Genomic DNA, 12,722 nt, shown 5'->3' on the forward strand with positions numbered 1-12,722 from the left:
GTTTCGGACTTGGAATACGAGTGGAGTTCAAAGTACCAAAAAAAGAAAATTAGGATCAGTTGGCCAGCTCGCATGCGCCAATGCAATCTTAGTGCAACGGCCGGGGGAGTTGGTTTTAGTTTCGGACTTGGAATACGAGTGGAGTTCAAAGTACCAAAAAAAGAAAATTAGGATCAGTTGGCCAGCTCGCATGCGCCAATGCAATCTTAGTGCAACGGCCGGGGGAGTTGGTTTTAGTTTCGGACTTGGAATACGAGTGGAGTTCAAAGTACCAAAAAAAGAAAATTAGGATCAGTTGGCCAGCTCGCATGCGCCAAAGCAATCTTAGTGCAACGGCCGGGGGAGTTGGTTTTGGTTTCGGACTTGGAATACGAGTGGAGTTCAAAGTACCAAAAAAAGAAAATTAGGATCAGTTGGCCAGCTCGCATGCGCCAATGCAATCTTAGTGCAACGGCCGGGGGAGTTGGTTTTAGTTTCGGACTTGGAATACGAGTGGAGTTCAAAGTACCAAAAAAAGAAAATTAGGATCAGTTGGCCAGCTCGCATGCGCCAAAGCAATCTTAGTGCAACGGCCGGGGGAGTTGGTTTTGGTTTCGGACTTGGAATACGAGTGGAGTTCAAAGTACCAAAAAAAGAAAATTAGGATCAGTTGGCCAACTCGCATGCGCCAATGCAATCTTAGTGCAACGGCCGGGGGAGTTGGTTTTAGTTTCGGACTTGGAATACGAGTGGAGTTCAAAGTACCAAAAAAAGAAAATTAGGATCAGTTGGCCAGCTCGCATGCGCCAATGCAATCTTAGTGCAACGGCCGGGGGAGTTGGTTTTAGTTTCGGACTTGGAATACGAGTGGAGTTCAAAGTACCAAAAAAAGAAAATTAGGATCAGTTGGCCAGCTCGCATGCGCTAAAGCAATCTTAGTGCAACGGCCGGGGGAGTTGGTTTTGGTTTCGGACTTGGAACACGAGTGGAGTTCAAAATACCAAAAAAAGAAAATTAGGATCAGTTGGCCAGCTCGCATGCGCCAATGCAATCTTAGTGCAACGGCCGGGGGAGTTGGTTTTAGTTTCGGACTTGGAATACGAGTGGAGTTCAAAGTACCAAAAAAAGAAAATTAGGATCAGTTGGCCAGCTCGCATGCGCCAAAGCAATCTTAGTGCAACGGCCAGGGGAGTTGGTTTTGGTTTCGGACTTGGAATACGAGTGGAGTTCAAAATACCAAAAAAAGAAAATTAGGATCAGTTGGCCAGCTTGCATGCGCCAATGCAATCTTAGTGCAACGGCCGGGGGAGTTGGTTTTAGTTTCGGACTTGGAATACGAGTGGAGTTCAAAGTACCAAAAAAAGAAAATTAGGATCAGTTGGCCAGCTCGCATGCGCCAATGCAATCTTAGTGCAACGGCCGGGAGAGTTGGTTTTAGTTTCGGACTTGGAATACGAGTGGAGTTCAAAGTACCAAAAAAAGAAAATTAGGATCAGTTGGCCAGTTCGCATGCGCCAAAGCAATCTTAGTGCAACGGCCGGGGAAGTTGGTTTTGGTTTCGGACTTGGAATACGAGTGGAGTTCAAAGTACCAAAAAAAGAAAATTAGGATCAGTTGGCCAGCTCGCATGCGCCAATACAATCTTAGTGCAACGGCCGGGGGAGTTGGTTTTAGTTTCAGACTTGGAATACGAGTGGAGTTCAAAGTACCAAAAAAAGAAAATTAGGATCAGTTGGCCAGCTCGCATGCACCAAAGCAATCTTAGTGCAACGGCCGGAGGAGTTGGTTTTGGTTTCGGACTTGGAATACGAGTGGAGTTCAAAGTACCAAAAAAAGAAAATTAGGATCAGTTGGCCAGCTCGCATGCGCCAATGCAATCTTAGTGCAACGGCCGGGGGAGTTGGTTTTAGTTTCGGACTTGGAATACGAGTGGAGTTCAAAGTACCAAAAAAAGAAAATTAGGATCAGTTGGCCAGCTCGCATGCGCCAATGCAATCTTAGTGCAACGGCCGGGGGAGTTGGTTTTAGTTTCGGACTTGGAATACGAGTGGAGTTCAAAGTACCAAAAAAAGAAAATTAGGATCAGTTGGCTAGCTCGCATGCGCCAAAGCAATCTTAGTGCAACGGCCGGGGGAGTTGGTTTTGGTTTCGGACTTGGAATACGAGTGGAGTTCAAAGTACCAAAAAAAAAAAATTAGGATCAGTTGGCCAGCTCGCATGCGCCAATACAATCTTAGTGCAATGGTTTGGATTCGGATTATCTGATGTGGAGCTGTGGACAGCCAGGGCTCATGGACAAGCTTAAGGACTGCAAGCCTCCCTACCCCATTGCACCGACAAGACTAGACCCTATGCCCCCTTCCTCATCCAATCCATTGTTGCAAGTACCATACTGTCCGGCTACCCAGTTTCTCAAGCTTGGAATTCCATCTTCGGCCATTGGTTCTTCCTCCAATGAACCCTGAAAAATCTCATGGCCGGTTAGCCCAGAGCACAAGCCTTCTTGCAGCGGCTGGAAGTATGGATGCTGCTGCTGGTGCCGGTGCACTTGGAGGAGGTCTAGAGGATGGCTTCTATTGCCCTCAGGCTGCGAGTTTTGGTGGTAGTATATGCTGTCCAAGCTTAAGGCCATTGCTCCCCTTTCGTTGTTCCCATACTGATGATGGGACCCCATGTTTGGACCATCACCTAAGAAATCTTCCAGTTTTGGGGATGGAGATGGCACCATTCCTTCACCACATTCAACAGGAAGGGAAAAAAAAGAAGGTTGTCAGAATGTTTTTAGAAACAGCAGCTTGTCTGGAAGCTGCAAGAATCTAAAGAAAGAAAATTAAGCAGCAGTCGGGACATACCTTGCTGCTGTGATCTGCTGAGTGCTTCCATGATGCAAAGAGACCCATCAGACTTCGGCGGCATTACAGACAACTGAGAATAGAGCGGTTCTCCTCTTCAACTCCATAGCAGAGACCCGAGCTGTTAAGCTGAGGTGGAGACAGAAAGAAGCTGCATGGGACTGCAGAGGAGACAGCAGCATGGGTGGGCTGCGCTTGTTAATGATGACTCTGATTATTTGGTTGGTGATGCGGCTCTGAGGACATCTCCATGTTCATTTGAGGGGAGAGAGAGAAGCCCAACCAGCTGTTGCTGCTGTTGCTGTTGTTCATTGACTTCGTCTTCCTCTTTCAGGCTGCTCTCCACTAGGCCTGATGCAAATTAAGAAGCTGAAAGATTTGGAGAACTAAGCCCTCTCGGCTTCTCTCAGAGAAACACCTTTGGAGGACATCTTTGTTCCTAGCGCAACCCTCCTGCATTCCATAGGGATTTGTGTTCCGAGAAAGACAAAATAGCCCATTGTTCTGGCGTTTCCTTCCCTCCCCACTCCCTACTTTTTTAAAGGCGCTTAAACCCTTGCACCCCAAGTCAAGGTAGCAATGCGGCCACAAAGGGTTCTTGACCTGCCCACTGCCCGGAAGAACTTGAAAGGCCGGGCTAGTAATGGCGAGGTGGCACTGGGGACAGTACTGGGCCCTTTGCTTCTCTACTACCTTACGCTATCTATCAAGCTGGATGCCGGTCAGAGTGGCCAAAACAAGGCTGCTATTTTCACGGTCTCATGGCCGAGATAGATTGATCGACAGGCAGAACAACTGTCCAACCAGTCACTTCACAACAATACCATATAGATTGCAGTGCAGCGCAAGGATCATAATTAAATCTATTGTCGCCATCCAAATCATTTTCCAATTAAAAAAAAGAATATCAAAATCATAAAAGTAGATGTTGTTTCCGGGGTAGGGGAATTAATTTGAGTTGATAACGATATATCGTCACAGAACCATGGACGAGAGATGGTCCCTGTGGGAATAGGGATGGAGAAGCCTGTTTCACTAAAACTTAGCATGTCCATACGAACTTGCCATGCTTTTTAAGGGTATTGGCTGGAGTCAACAGCTGCTTCCAGACAAAAAGTGGAATTGCGGGTCTCCATGGTAAGCTTGGAGGAATGATGAAGGGAGGGCCCAAAAACATGAAAAACGCCTCCCTCTCGTCCTACCATGCCCTGCTGCATGAGATGTAAAGGTACTGTTTGCTGAAGGAAATCCTGAGTGGAATCCATCAAAGCTAACTATTCTGAGGATCGTCCAATCTTTTTTATTAAAATCCAACAAAATACATTAGAAATATTGAGCCATAATTAGACTATGCTGAGTATGTCTGAGATCCTTCTCATGCTGTATTATGGTAGGGTTACTTTAAAGTCTCTTCAAATTTTCTATGTATAGACTATTACCAATGTGCTTAACTTCTCATTTGGGGACTTTGGATGCCTAGGTGTCAACTAAGTGGTGTTCATAGGCTATTTTAGGTAGATATCTTGTTCTGCATTGTCACGTCCTAGATCCAGAATACAACATGGTCGTGTTATCGAGAGGTATAGCCCACAATAATACGAAGCCAACATTACATTTAGCTTTCAAATTCATCACAAATAAAATAGAATAACTAAAAGTCTAATTTCAATATCCATTAAATAAAACCAATATTAGTTCAGAGCGTCTGCATTCAAACATAAAAACCAAACCCATAATTCTTACTATTCAGAAAATCACTAACTACAAATTTATAATTTAATTAAAGAACTAAAGTTCTACTCTGCTATATCGATCGCCAATCTTGCTAGCGTGAACTCCAAACTTGTGTCATTTTGTGTTCCTATCAACCCTATTCATCGAGAGAGAGAATAGAAAAATAGAGGTATATGAGCGACACAATTTAATAAGTAAATCTTTCACTAATTTACCGAATCAAGCATATGTTTTTTTATATAAATGCATCATTTAAGAAAAATAATAGATATTACAAAATAAGCATTTCATAATACGATATATTAAAACTAGGTCATTAAGCAAATCATCCATCTTTTATAAACATAGTACCAAGTTTTTTATTGCAAATGAATTCGTAAATCATTTTTCATGTCATGTAATTCTATCATGGATCAAAATATTGCTCATAGATATTCGTGCTATAGTCACTATAACCCATGAGAGAGCCATCTTCGTAATCAACAAGATATTATAATTCATACTTGTTACCAGCTTTAACTTGTTGGCAGAATGCAGTTAGTTAGATGCTAGCTCCAAAGTATCGATTGACCCCTATTTGTAGAGGCAGTCCGAGCAATCTGAGAGCCTTTGAAAACTTATATTTTTTTCTTGAAACATACAGTAAGCGACCCGGGAACCAGAATATGGACTCGATCAAGACCAAGGTTATTTAACATAGTTCATCATTACTGGATTCTATGGACACTTGGCAAAGTCGGGTGATCTGTACAGTAGGCAACCCGGGCACCAGAGTAGTTTAGGAACCTAATTCAGGGGTCAACTCGAGTTCGTAGATCAAGTCGACATGATCCGACTCCAGATTTCTTGAACATTCTAAAGAGAGAAAGGAGAGAGAAAGTACAAAGAGAAAGTGGAGAGAGGAGAGAGAAAGTAGAAAAAAAAAGTGAAGAGGGGAGAGAGAAGAGAGAGAAAATAAGAGAGAGAAAGATGAGAGAGAAAAAAGAGAGAGAAGGCTCTCTCCTTTCTTCTCAAAATCAGGGGAGAGCCCGTCTCTCTTCTTTTCTTCTTTGGAACAGAGAGTTCTAAATCAACGTAGCTGCCCAATGTAAAGACAGAGATAAAAATCAACAAACACGGAAGTTAGTATGCATCAGCTTACAGATGACCTGGTATTTTCTCAACAATGAAAATTAGATATTTCAAATCAAGAACCAACTTATGTGCTAGAATGAAGACGATTACCAACTTGCAAATCATGATTCATCGACTTGGAGAGGATGAGATGATCATTGATCTGTCAATGAACATTTGGTTGAGAAAATGAGCAAATCTGATTAAATGCCCAAAAAAAGAATCAACATGCTCATATGTACCACAATTGGATTTAAGCATAAGCCATGCCTTCATTCGATTTGAAAAAATAGCCTTGAAGGAGAAATTCACCAATGGAAGGAACTTCCCAGGAAAAACCAAGTCATAATGAATTGAAAAAAAGCTCTTGGTAAGCAATCAGGTATTCCTTGGCGAACCTACCACCTGAACCACCCAACTCAAAACCTCGACTTGCACCGACCACTATAATAACAACCTGTAACCAATGAACTCGTATACGAAATTGGATATGGGGCTTGATAAGGATGGCAGTAAGTGAAGATGGAGGAAGAGATGGTGAGTTAAACTTCCAAACAACGAGAGATGAGGTTATCTATACATAAATAATCCAGCAACTCCATTATAGTCACCACAAGAAAAAAGATGCCATTAGAGCACAAGTATACAAGCTCAAATATCCACAGTACGTATGTTCATTAAATTATACTTACTGCTAATTAGTTATAAAACCAGAAGTATGACTTATACCCACTCAGAAAGAATACGCCAGCTAAAACAAATCTTGGCTTTGCCTCTTTCAAGACTCAAGCAATTTTCCAGCTTTAAGATTAACAAAGAAAAGAAAACATAGCCATTTTTTGATTGAAGAAAATTGTGCCTCCTCTACTTCCAATAGCTATTCTCACTAAACAAGGTGAACTACACTTGGAGACTTCAGAAGTTGTTCTCTCACCAGCAAATGCACCCAAAATGCCATGGAAATGCAACCACAGCCATTCCCTAATAAGCACACAATTTAGTTGCAAAAAGAGTAACCAGATGATAAAGGAGAGGAATTCATAAGTAGTTCAAGAACAACAAAGAATTACCCACTTATATCATTTTGAGCATATACTTAAAGAGTCTACCTTATCATTCATAAAATAAAAAAAATAAGCCAGCAGTGCAGGTCATGATTCGATTTTATGATCCCTTTTAAGTACTTACATTAAAAATCTTTCTTTTAGTCATCCTTCACATTCAACTCATGATCGGGGTTATTTCTGGTCCTTTGCATATATACTAAACAATCTCAATGTAATTCTGCATTACTTTATCCCTAGTCCATGCCATAGATTGAAGTGCCTGTTGGCACGGCAAGTATTTCTGAAATGTTTCATAACAGACAAAAAAATCAAAAAACCAACCAAAACATAATCCTTTTCTGCTTATTTCGTATGTGTCATGATTTGTGCCACACTTACAATATAAACTGAACCAAATAATGATACATCCTATCTATCATCGCCAACATACATAATTTCTTAAGTAACATGTGCTTTCTTCAAGCTTCTTTTACTTTTATATGCTTTTGATATTTTCAAATAGCTTGCAGATAATAACTTGACATAACAAAACCATTAGAAAAATTCATATTATACAAACATATACACAGTCAACTTGACCCAAAGTTTGCTATTTCATTTGGGTGACATCAGTCCTTCATGTTTGATACCCCAAATTTCAATTTACAGAATTTGTTGTCTTTATTTATATATATTGACTCATGATTGATCATGCTATATTGTAGATTACATTTATAAAAAAAAAAGTGACAAATAAGTTTAATAAATTGGACAGCAATTAGCACTACTCTTCACCATGGTAATGGCTTAGGATGCTAAATTAATTTAGATGGAGAAAATCATGTAGTGCTCAGAACACGTGTATTTCTTGCTTCAAAGATACTAGAAGTATCTTATGGGGGGAAAAAAATAGTGTGTCAATGCGCTTATTATATCTTTCAACAGCATAACATGTCGTCCTTTGATTTTGGCATATTCTATGTTCTGGCACAATAAATACAGTACATATACAATGTTGATAGCCACTTGCTCAATTGCAACTTATGATAGTTCAGCCTTTATGGCTGATATATGAAGACAGGAAATTATCCATAACTTGTTTTGGCCATATCTAGCCCTTTTATTATGAATTGCAACTTACTTTCTTCTTCTTTCTAGGAAAGTAAGGACTCATTTGGTTCATGGAAAGAGGAGGGGGGAAGTGTGGTCAACAGAAAAATGAAGAAATGCCTCATATTTGCTTGGAGTTTTCAAAGGAGAGAGATAAAAAAGTAAATTTTCTATGGAAATAAGATTTTCATATTTCACAAGAAAGAAAAATCCATATGAGACATAGAAAAGTCCATTTCCCAATGGCTGAAAATTAGAATAATTTTTTTTTCCAAAAATGCTCTTAAGCTTTTAGATAGAATAGGATAAGGTCTCCCCCTATATTAAGAGCATAACAAGTATTTTACATTATTGTTTCAGAAAAGTGGATGCTCAACCAAACATAAACTATTCTAAAATGTGCCACTGTCCTATAGTTAACCAAACATGCATCTAGGCATTAACTTCTTAGAAAAAATATTCTAGTGAGAAAAGTTCTTCCTACGAACCAAAAGAAACTAAGTCTTAAGTTGCACATGAGAAAAGCATTAGAGTACATGTCTTCGACCGACTTTATTTCCAGAATGTCCTCCATAATTAATAATTCACTTGATAACAGTTATTCATAGATGTGGATTACAATATTCTGACTTATTCATGGAATAATGATAAAGTTTCTGTCTTCACTCATGCTAACTTGTCTCATTGGCCCTTCTTCAAACGTTAGATACATGTGTTGAATTCCCAATTCACGTTGTCGTTGAGTAATCAATCCATAACACAGCATTCAAGATCGAATTCCCAATTGCTACGAGAAGAATATCAAAGAAATGAAAGTGGAAAGGGAAAATTATATCCATATATGAGAAGGAAGGGTTGAACCTGGTCCTGATCCAAGGGACCCCTCTCTGAAGAGGACGGGCTCGCCGGTGGACGCGGCCAAGAAGCTGACATCGCCGAGAGCGTTGACAGCGTCCGGGAGGGAAAAGCCCTGGCAGCGGAGGGAGCGGAGCCCATCGCGGCCGTCATCCGGATCGACGGCCAGAGGAGACGGCGGCGACGGAGGAGGAGAGGAGGGTACGATGGACCGAGGCGGAGGAGACAAGGAGAGGGAAAAGAAGAGACAGGACTGAATAGAGGAGAGCGACTCCCGAGGACGAGACGAAGAGTTTCTCCAAGACGGGAAGCACGAGAATGGGTTTGCATTGGAATGGATATGGGCCGGGCTGCATGACTAAATCTAGATTGGATCCTAGCCTTGGCCCAGCCTACATGCAACCATATAATTAATCACACATCGACACTAAGCATTGGATAGATAATAGGTATTTAAACAAGACAAAAAAACTTAAGAAGCCATAGTCTCATCGGGTGAGATTCCAGTTTGGAACAAATGATATGAGACTGAGCTCAACCCATAGCCCATATAATCTGGGAGATATTGCAGCACGAGCTTAGTTGAGTTGACCACGAGTTGGTCATGATTTTTGTAATTGGATTTATGATTCTAGTTTGGAACATATGATATCAGATTGAGCTCGGCCCATAGCCCACATAATCTAGCGGATATTGCAGCATGGGCTTACTTGAGTTGATCACGAGTTGGTCATGATTCTTGTAATTGGATTTGTGAATTTGAATGGAGTTGGATTCTTTAACCCGATGAGCATGATAAGGCTTAAACGAGGAGAATATATGAAAATTTATTTGGGTATGTATTTATCCCCACATTGGCCAGGGCAGAACTTAGGCTCTTATATAGGGCTAAAAAAAACCCCAAAAGGCTATCTTTAGGCTAAAGGTTTGGATTTAAGGTTCATTGATCAGACCTTTTTGGTCCAATTACTTGTTAAAAATGTGATCTAGTTAATCTCCAGCATCTTGGAAGAAATGTGAGCATAAAAATAGTGAGGTACAGAAAGAATATAAAGAGAATTGAGGGTGATTATTTTTCATTCATCTATACCCAGTGGTTGAAGACAACATACAAACTCAAGCTCCCGTGTGAGCTTGCTGCAGCATAAATTAACTTGGACCTCGGATCAAATATTAAACCCTCTTTATCAATATAAAGCATAAAAATATATGGATATATTTGTGATTTTCACAAGATCTTGTTAAGCATGCTTCTACTGCATTCTAGCTTGAATAACAGGTGTCTTGAAGCACCCATGTAGAGTTCATCAAAGCTGGAAAAAGTGGACAGCAAACCCATGAAGTTGCTAATTCACAAAACAAGGACCATTCCACCAAGTGTGTAAGATTTTGGGAGAAAATTATTGGAAGTATTTTGCCTAAAACTACTGTATCTTTATTTTATAAAAGTATTATGAAAGAATAATTTACTAGAATAAAATCAGAAAATTAAAAAGAGCTTACCTAGATAGAGATGTGTGATATAACTGCCTTAAGAACGTAATTCGCCTCCTACATGTAGGTCTGCGACGTTCTCACTTCCAAAAAGATAGAGATGTGTGATATAACTGCCTTAAGAACGTATTCGCCTCCTACATGTAGGTTTGCGACGATCTCACTTCCAAAATACAACAATCCGGCTCAGTCCAATCCTCCTCTAACGAGCATGATCGCTAGATAAGCTTGACCCGACCGACACATTGAGATGCTCGAAAAAAGAATAGAGAAAGAACGAAAGAAAATAAGCTTGACCCGACCGACACCTTCAGATGCCCGAAAAAAGATTAGAAAAGAAAAAATAGAGAAAGAACCAAAGAAAAGAAAAGAATTGTATTCTCCATCTCTCTTGAGATGTAGGAAATCAAATGTGAATGTAATGGATTGAGTGATTCGATACACTAGACACATAACCTATTTATAGACTATGTCCGATGATCGAGCAGCATTTTCGAGGTACGCGATATGTTTTGTAAACATCGCATCCCTATGGAAACGAAAGTCTTTTTCGAAAAGTCACAACTATTCTTAAAGAATCATCCGAACAAGAAGATAAGTATTTTAAAATATTTAAATCATCTAAAATTTAAGAAGTAAGGCTGATTTATTTGTTTTTTGAAATTTAAATTTTTTATTAAATTTGAAACTCCAACAAAACTTGGAATGTAAGCCAATGGAATAGACCCTCACTAAGGTTATTAAAGAGGCCCAACGGAAGATTCCGTAAAGATTGAAGGCAGGATGAACTCGTTAGCTGACGTAAACTTATCTGCAATCGAATCTATTCCTTTCCCTCCGAAAGAATGTCGACATCTTTGCTGGATCGCATAATCTCTCTTGTGTATTTTTTCTACTTGCTCTTATTAGATTTGGATCCAGCGTTAATTAAAATTAGAAAATCCATACGGTCCTGCGATATGGTATTCATTTTGCTGGTTAATATTATAATAACTTGCATGACAAATCATTTCCATCTTGCAGGTTTATATATATGGATTGGCCATATATCTAGGTTGTTTATTGCACGAATCCCAACCCCAAGAACATGTAGCAATGCCTTTCATTGTTTAAAATTCAATATAGCTTGGTCATTAAGCATTTAAGTAATCAAGATTTCGAACCCATTGCATGTGAGCTACCGCATGCATATGACCTTGGTTAACGAGAAACGACCCTTCATAATGCGATATCAAAGTAGGGTGGTAGTTAATTAAAGAGTGATAAGATATAAGATATGGTAGGTTATCCCCTTAGTTTTTCCTAGGCATGATGCGTGGGTGGCATCTTGATGTCTTCCTAGGAATGTGTAAAATATGTACCGCACCATCCGTTGGGTTTCCCCCAATCTCACTAGCAAGACTTCTCTTTTGTTCCCTTCTTGATGCCCACGCACGCTGATAGCTAAGAGCTACCTATGAATCTTTCATTTGTTTAGTATAATGATTCTTATTATCTATGATAATAAGGAAAGAGGGTCAAGAGTAGCTAGCATTGGTTGGGTTATAAATAACGTAATGAAAAATACCAGCAGTCTATGAGTGTGTGGGATTAGGGCTGCAAATGAGTCGGGTCCTAAGTGACCCTGATCCGACCCAGTTTCTTGTTCGGATCCTAATTTTGGACCCATATCCGATCCGTTGAACATTGGGTCGGGTCCATGCCTACTAATTTTGATCCGACGGATCATTTGGGTTGGGTCGAGTCCATGTATAACCCAGACCCGACCCAAAAAGCAGGCCCAAATGATGCTGTCACTCTCTAACTTCCGAGGGTCTAAAAAAAAAATCAGATCCAAAAAAAATGAGTCGGGTCGGATCCGAGTCCGGGTCCAGATTGGGTAGACCCAACTCGACCTAAAACATAGAACAGATCCAAATTTAGGACCCGACCTGGCCCCGCGGATCCTAAAATTCGGATCGGATCACGGGTCGACCCGCCCCATTTGCAGCCCTATGTGGGATGGCCTTTCAGCTATATGTTGAATTACAAATCCATGCGATTGGCTTGAAGGACAAGAACAATGCTGTGGGGGTATCTTGAATGGTGCCTCTCCTAGGCAATACAGGCGCAATGGGCATGCCACATTGGTTAAGAAGGGTACTGGCTTGCATGTAATCCATTTTACTAAGAATGTTGCCATGTAGGTTTTGAGAAGACCACAAAATAGTGACTGATCTTGTAGATGCAATTAGCAGTCTCTATTTGATCACTTGTGTACATCCTGCATATGTGAAAGTCAGGACTAATTCAAGGCCTTTTTGAAAGAGAAGAAAAGGAACTCCCTCCTACAAAATACAAGAAAAACAACTTCCAAATTTCAAACGAGGACATAACCTTATTGTGCAGTATTAATCTTCTTAATGGAAGAATTGTTGGATAAAATGTAAGCCAAGGCACATAACAACGTAAGATAAACCATATTTGCGTTACTTATGCAGAAAACTAAAAGATTGGTAAATAAGGACCTATAAATTTAACATAATTAGTCGGTGTAAGA

At 40.3% G+C, this 12,722-nt stretch overlaps 1 long non-coding RNA gene across 1 annotated transcript; it reads right to left on the reverse strand.

Annotated features, from left to right (window-relative positions):
• Positions 1-1,529: 1,529 nt before the first annotated feature.
• On the reverse strand, positions 1,530-9,005 carry LOC113462415. The gene is made up of 3 exons (XR_005512283.1): positions 8,696-9,005; positions 2,832-6,659; positions 1,530-2,709 (listed from the first exon to the last, which is right to left on the reverse strand). It is a non-coding gene; the product is annotated as an uncharacterized LOC113462415 (long non-coding RNA).
• Between the last annotated feature and the right edge of the window lie 3,717 nt (positions 9,006-12,722).

This window comes from Phoenix dactylifera, chromosome 6 (assembly GCF_009389715.1).
Source record: "Phoenix dactylifera cultivar Barhee BC4 chromosome 6, palm_55x_up_171113_PBpolish2nd_filt_p, whole genome shotgun sequence".
Lineage (NCBI taxonomy): Eukaryota > Viridiplantae > Streptophyta > Magnoliopsida > Arecales > Arecaceae > Phoenix > Phoenix dactylifera.